This window comes from Belonocnema kinseyi, chromosome 7, assembly GCF_010883055.1.
Source record: "Belonocnema kinseyi isolate 2016_QV_RU_SX_M_011 chromosome 7, B_treatae_v1, whole genome shotgun sequence".
Lineage (NCBI taxonomy): Eukaryota > Metazoa > Arthropoda > Insecta > Hymenoptera > Cynipidae > Belonocnema > Belonocnema kinseyi.
In genome coordinates, this window is record NC_046663.1 from 116,027,365 (window position 1) to 116,034,526 (window position 7,162).

Here is a 7,162-nt window from a genome sequence, read left to right on the forward strand (position 1 = left end):
CCCTATGTGGACCAGCGTGGCGTTTCGTAGACCCCCTCCCCCTAAAGCAACCACGTGATTTATGGAAGCCCCCTGATGAACAGAAAGGATACGCTACAGCCGTACCCTTATAGTATCCCTTCCGTATCATGCAACAAAAAAATTTTAAAAACAGTAAGATAAACCTTTAATCGATTGCGATTCGGATGCTACGTTAATTTTTCCGTAAGAAGGTCACGAAATAATTGCAATAGTTTTTTGCAGCGTCAAAAAATAATCAATACCTGTCATTAACATAGGCTGAAGGCGACTTCAAGCGTATCTTCTTTCGTAGCAGCATACCACTTAAGCGACTATGTATGCGCTTGAAGTCGCCTTTAATACGCCAGGTTATGCATTGGCTTACAGTTTTGCATCATTACGAGTACGTAATGTTGATTTTAACATAGAATACTGAGATTAAAGAGTGGAAGGTTTCATTGTTTCTACCAGTCCATCGAAATAAGCCATCAATGCATTTTCGAAAATCAGTTTTTTTATCTTTGAGCTTGATTCACTTTTTAAGTCGATCGTACGCTGCATTGTAGGGATTTTTTGATTAATGAGACAGCAGATTTTCTGACGTATTCTTGGCTATATGTACAATATCTGATGGAGTACACAGATTTTTACTATTAAGGGCATGTGACACAGCTAAGTATCTATCAGCATCAGCCGGTAACGTTGTACATGAAAATACGAACCCTGGCGGCCACTAGACGGGGCTCTAGAGGGTTCCTATTTTCGTGTACAACGTTACCCGCTGATGCCGATGGAATTGATAGTTGAAATTTTTTTTTACATCTTTTATTATTAAGCTTTGTACTTAAACGTAGTTTTCTTTCAGCTCTTGCATTTTTGAAAGTTTGAGACCGATATTTTATGTATAAAAAAAGTTCGAACGTTCAAAAAATATCGAGGTTCAGAAAAAAGATGAAATAATTTTCAGTGAAGTTCCTACCAAAATGCAGTACCTAAACGTACTTTATTGTACTCTAATACATTTTCCAAAGTTTCAGCTCGATATTTTATTTACAAAAAAAGTTCTTAGGTTCAAAAAAACATTCAATGAACTGAAAAAGTGAGGTCGGTAATATAGGTATTTAGCTGTGTCACATGCCCTTAATAGAATATAAATTATTACTATTAGAATTCATTATTATTCAGTAATGAAAGAGAGCTTTCAGATCATAACTGTCACAGCAGTTACACTAAAATGCTCCTAATTAACAAACGGTGTTCTCACTGCGCTCCAAATAGTGCCAGTATACAATATAAAGTCTAATCCACAACATTAAATATGCAAACTTACAAAAGCGTAATTATACCAACACCAGTGTTTAAAGTTGCCTATGTCAGTGTCTAAAGTACCTTACCTCTAAAATGAAAATACGCTACTTTTGAGGTGGGTGTTGCAAAAAGTTGTATAAGGTAGACGCTAGGAACATGCAGGGAGAACGCCAGGAGGTTTAAACGTATGAAGGTTTGTGGCGAAGCTATGTGAGGGAAAGTGAGGGGAGTTATCGAGAGAGTTTTTGAAGCAGGTAGAAGAAATGAGTGGAAGGGGGATAGAGTTAAGGAGGTAAGAAAAAAAAGGAGTTCTTTGGGTATGGCTATATAGTTGAGGGGACTCGATTAAACTATGAACAATTCGTGGAAGGAGACAGAGTAAGACAATTAATGTAAATGTAGGAGATGAATGAAGTAGCAGAATATGACGAATGGTATAAGATAATAAACAGGAGGGAGTACCAAAGTATTTAGAAAAGTGATAGGGAGAATGAAGATGGACCAGAACAATATTTTTATCGGAGAACGAGGCAAGGGAAGGGATGTTTTTGAAAAAGAAAGAGAACAAAAAGTGTGGAGTATGTGAATGAAAAGAAAAAATATTGAAGCATGTATTGGAAGGTTTTATGCGCAAAATTGATGATAAAGGACTCTGTTCGGAGAATTTAGTACAGATTTTAGAGTAGAAGTCGCTTAGAAGCGTGAAGATTGGTAAGTAACGGCTATGTAATAGTATATAATTAGATTAAGATGCGGTTGCGTTCTTTACTCTCTCGGCAGTACATACAAAATTGTATTATCGTAGAAATAGAAGTAATAATCTAGATATGAGAATTAATGCAAATAGTTGTGAATAGTAAGGATAAGATAATATCAAATATATAGGAGGTACACAGAAAAACGATGCTGTTAAATTTGTTGCAGCTCAAATTTCATTGGTCTCCCAATGAGCATTTGAGAGAATTTTCAAGTCTCAAATGTATTTCTCTGAACGTAGGTGAAAGTATCATTTGCAGACTGAATTTTGGCTCATGAAGAATAGTGGAGTGCTGAACCGCGCTGTCAGTCACCTGAACCCCTACCATAGCCACAACTAGCTTTGCGATATTACACTAAATAATTGTTAATGAGGAAATTAATTGCAATAATATTTACCTAATTTTCAATTTCCATTCATCTACCAGGGCGTACTGGTCAATTAGAATAAAATTATAACTTCCTAATGCAACCTCCAAATATTAGGTTAGTAATGGCCGTCGACATTTAAACTAAAAAATGTTTTGAAAAACTGTTTTCAAATATTACAAAAATAAAATTGATTTAATTTCAATAGTGGTTACTTTATTTCAATTATAAAATATAAATGATATAAATATTAATACTATTATACATATAATTGTAATAGTCTTATTTATATCTTGATCCGCGTTTGAAAGAAATTAAAGAAATTGGCGATTTTAATGATATTTGAATATTTCGCAACAATTTAAAAATAAAAATGTATATGCAACATCAGAATATTAATACAGTGATTAATATTTTGTTGTAAATTATATTGTGTTCATTATATTTTGTATATTATTGCACATTATGAAAACAAGTTATATAATCAAGCACGTGATATTATAATTATATGTAGAATTGAATAGAATTTATTGGTTTCATTGTATACTTTTATAAGTTTTTACTATATTCTTTTGCTCTCTTAAAGTTTTAAATAAAATGAAGCTACATATTTTCTCTCTTAGAATTTTCACCAGAACAGATAATAATTAAATCGTTAAATCATAACATATTTCTGTGTCTATATATCACAGTTCCTCTTGTCCTTAGGATATATTTCTCTTCCATGTTACTATTTTCTTCGATATTATAATTATAATAATATTAATATTAATTAGCTGTAAATGATTGTGCTGGGGCCTTTAAGCGTTTGATTTGCCTATTAAAACAAAAAAGTTTAAATAGCCTCCGGACTTTCGAAATAATAAAATTTGTTTATGAGAATCATTTGGAATTAAACAATAACAAACTATAGTTTCCTAGAATTTGGTTATATTATACTTTTTCATGACTAAATGGGACTTCGATTTTTAAGATTTCAAATTGCTAGCAATTTTTAAAAGTATTAATACAAAATTTTGTACTTGTTAGTGCTTATAATTTGTAATTGTTTTATTTTAAATGATTATCATAAATAAATTCTCTAATTTTGAAAGCCTATTTAAATTTTTCGGTTTAATAGATAATTAATTCTATTATAATATCTATTATAATGTACCTTGGTTATACTTCTTTTTTTAAATTTTTATGTCCTAACTCAAAATTTTAATTATGTTTTAGAATTCCTTGTCCCAGATATGAATTATAGTTTTTTCAAAAAATCTCTAATGCAAATCAGAAATACATACAATTGATTTGAAAAATTTCCTGTTCCAATTAAAAAATCAGGGTGAAATTAGAAAATTCAAACTCTTAAATCTGAAAATGATTTATTTGAGGTGGAAATATTTTGAATTTAAAAATTAAAGCTTGACAAATTTTTAATTCAGAAATATTTCATTCAAACGTTCAGTAATTCATACGTATAAAATACAAACTTTTAACACCTTTTATTTTACGATTTTTTTATCAAATTATGTTAAAATACGAAATTATCGATTTTAAATTTTTATGACTTTAACATTTTAGAGATTTCTGGTTAAAAAATATAAATTGCGCTATTATTTTTACGTTTCAAAATAATAATACTTCAAGAAAATTTTAGCTTGTAGCATTAAAAATTGAACGATTAAACCAATTTTTTAACTAAAAACTTTTTAAAATAAAAGTAAAATTATTTTTATTTTAAATTGTTTCAGACTAATATTTTTGCATTGTTATTTATAGATAAAAATTTGAGTTTACTAATTTAAAATGTAGGAAATTAACTTACTATCAAAATATTTGAATTTTCAACTAAAAATAAGAGAAAAACAAATTTGCAACAAAATAGTTACATTTTCAACCAGAAAGATGAATTTTTTAACTGAAATCAATAATCATTAACCAAAAACTGGACTTTTTACAAATAAGTTTAAATTTTAGTCAAGCAGTTGAAATTTTAACTAAAAAATTATGTATTCTAAAACGAAAAAAAAATTAATCCAACAAAAAAAAAGACAAATCTTATACAAAAATTTTAAAAAAAGTGTTAACTTTTTTTTAAACGGAATAGTTCAAAGACTTCTGGTTAAAAAATATAAACCAAAGCTATTATTTTTTTTAGTTGAAAATTAAAATGTTTTGTTAGACAGTTCGATTTTTAAGATTGTCAATTTGTCAATAAAACTTTTTAGTTTGGATTTATAAATAAAAATGTAAAAATTAATAATATAAAGCGATTTAAAATAAAAAATTCAATTTATAATGTAAAATTTTTCCAATTAAAAAAGAGTTGTAATTAATCCATTTTTATTGATCAAAATGATTTAGTCCTTAACATTTACAATTGTATTGATTTAGTCTTCAATTCAAAGCATTGAAAATAATAGCTTTGATTGATATTTTTTAACCAGAAGTATTTAAACTATTCCGTTAAAAAAAAACTTTACACTATTCTGTAAAAAAATCATCTTTTTAGCTTTGAAATTCAACAACTTAAAAAAAAATCCTTATTGACTGAAAAGTCAACTATTCTGTAAAATTAATATTGAAGAACATTAATGTTGAAGATTCAAAATTTTAGTTAAAAATGTAACTATTTGTTTGAAAACGAAAGTTTTTTTTGTAATTAATTTTTTTGGACTTAGAATTCAATAAAAATTTCCAGTTTTTGGCTGAAGATTATTAAATTCAGTTAAAAAATTCATCTCTCTGGTTGAAAATGTAACTATTTCATTGGAAATTTGTTTTTCTCTTTTTTTTATCTGAAAATTCAATTATTTTGATAGTAAGTTAATTTCTAACATTTTCAATTCGTAAACTCAAATTTTTATCAATAAATAACAATGTCAAAATACTAATCTGGAACAACTTAAAATAAAAATAATTTAACTTTTATTTTAAAAAGTTTTTAGTTAAAAAATTGGTTAATTCGTTCAATTTTTAATGTTCCGAATTGAAATTTGCTTGAAGTAATATAATTTTGAACCTTACATATAATAGATTAATTTATATTTTTTTAACCAGAAATCTCTAAAATATTAAAGGCATTAAAATTAAAAATTTTTAATTTCATATTTTAACATAATTTGATAAAAAATTGTAAAATTAAAAGGTGTTAAAAGTTTTTCTTTTATACGTATGAATTATTGAGCGTTTAAATTAAATATTTCTGAATTAAAAATTTGTCAAGCTTCAGTTTTAAAAGTTTAAAATTTAAAAAGTTTTCACCTCAAATAAATCATTTTCAGATTTAAAAGTTGGAATTTTCTAATTTCACCCTGAATTTTGAATTGGAACAGTAAATTTTTTAAAGCAATTGTATGCATTTCTGAATTGAATTAGAGATTTTTTGAAAAAATTATAATTCAGATCTGGGACAAGGAATTATAAAAAATAATTCAAATTTTGAGTTAGGAGATGAAAATTTGAAAAAATAATTATAATCAGGGTGCATTATAATAGAATTAATATTATATATAATTAACTACACATGATATTATAATTATAATAATATTATCTCAACAGATATTGATAGCATTAATATTAATTAGCTGTAAATGATTGTGCTAGAATTTTAAGCGTTGGAAGTGGAATTTATCTATTAAGCCGACAAAATTCAAATAACCTTTAAAAATTAGAAAATTTATTTATGAGAATCATTTAAAATAAAACAATTACAAATTATGAGTTCTAACAGGCACAAAATTTTTTATTAGCACTTTTTAAAATTGCTAGCAATTTTAAATCTTAAAAATGGAAGTCCCAACTAGTCATGAAAAAGTATAATATATCCAAATTCTAGGAAGCTATAGTTTTTAATTGTTTAATTCCAAATAATTCTCATAAACAAATTTTATAATTTCTAAAGTCCAAAGGCTGTTTAAACTTTTTCGTTTAATAGATAAATCAAACGCTGAAAAACCCAGTACAATCATTCACAGCTAATTAATATTAATATTAATATAATTATAATATCGAAAAAAAATAGTGATATATAGGAGAAATATAGCATAAGGACAAGAGGAACTGTAATATAGACACAGAAATATCACAGAAAAAAACAAAAGATCAATTTTACATCGATTTCCGACGAAAGATTTTCTGCAAAAAAAAACTTCACAGGATAACCTTTACACAAATATCGGTTAAACTTTCTTTTGTTTTTCCAGGATAAACACATGTTTTGAGAAAGACGCGAAGTTGGCTAAACAAAACTTTATCGCTCTAAAAAATTTTCTGCAACAAATTTTATTCTTAGTTTTTTTCTGTGATGTAATGATTTAATGATTCAATTATTATCTGTTCAGGTAAAAATTCTAAGAGAGAAAATATGTAACATCGTTTTATTTAAAAATTTAAGAGAGCAAAAGAATATAGTAAAAACTTGTAAAAGTATACAGTGAAGACAATAAATTCTATTCTATTCTATATATAATTATAATATCACATACTTAATTATATAATTTATTTTCATCATGTACAATAATATACACAATATAAAGTATACAATATAATAAACACAATATAATTCATGACAAAATATTAATCACTGTATTAATATTCTGATATTGCATATATATTTTTGTTTTTAAATTGTGCGAAACATTTAAATATCATAAAACCCGCCAATTTCTTTAATGTCTTACAAATGCGTATCAAGATATAAATAAGACTGTTATAATATAACATAATTATGATATTATCATTA

General features: G+C 26.3%; 1 protein-coding gene across 2 annotated transcripts in view; it reads left to right on the forward strand.

The window, feature by feature from the left end:
- LOC117176324 overlaps window positions 1-7,162 on the forward strand; it is a 306,697-nt gene that overhangs the window by 281,922 nt on the left and 17,613 nt on the right. The gene's annotated exons all lie outside the window — the stretch shown is intronic.